Below are 324 nucleotides of genomic sequence, written 5' to 3'. Positions count from 1 at the left end.
GGAGGGTGGCTCGCACCTCCAGGTGAGGCGGTTCCGGGAGCCGCGTGGGCGGAAGCCCAGGGAGCTGCACGCCCTGGAGTCGGTGTCACTGTCCGGTCCCTGACGGGATAAAACGCTCCGGAAAGCCACGAGACCACCGGGGGGCACCGGGTCAGGGCGCAGGCCGGCAGAACGGTCCACGGGCCTTCGAGAAGCGTCCCCAGAGACCAGGCGGGAAGGAGCGGGAGCGGGACCCCTCTGGGCCAGTGCTCACCGACCTCCAGTGGCGGCCAACTGTGCTCCTTGCCTTGCCCTCTGCCCATTTCCACTCCTGTGGGAGTGATG

At 69.1% G+C, this 324-nt stretch overlaps 1 protein-coding gene across 1 annotated transcript in view; it reads right to left on the bottom strand.

Annotated features, from left to right (window-relative positions):
• PTDSS2 (phosphatidylserine synthase 2) overlaps positions 1–324 on the bottom strand; it is a 20,152-nt gene that overhangs the window by 19,258 nt on the left and 570 nt on the right.

The sequence above is a fragment of the Myotis davidii genome, unplaced genomic scaffold, assembly GCF_000327345.1.
Source record: "Myotis davidii unplaced genomic scaffold, ASM32734v1 scaffold3578, whole genome shotgun sequence".
Lineage (NCBI taxonomy): Eukaryota > Metazoa > Chordata > Mammalia > Chiroptera > Vespertilionidae > Myotis > Myotis davidii.
This window is presented reverse-complemented; position numbering and strand designations above follow the sequence as displayed.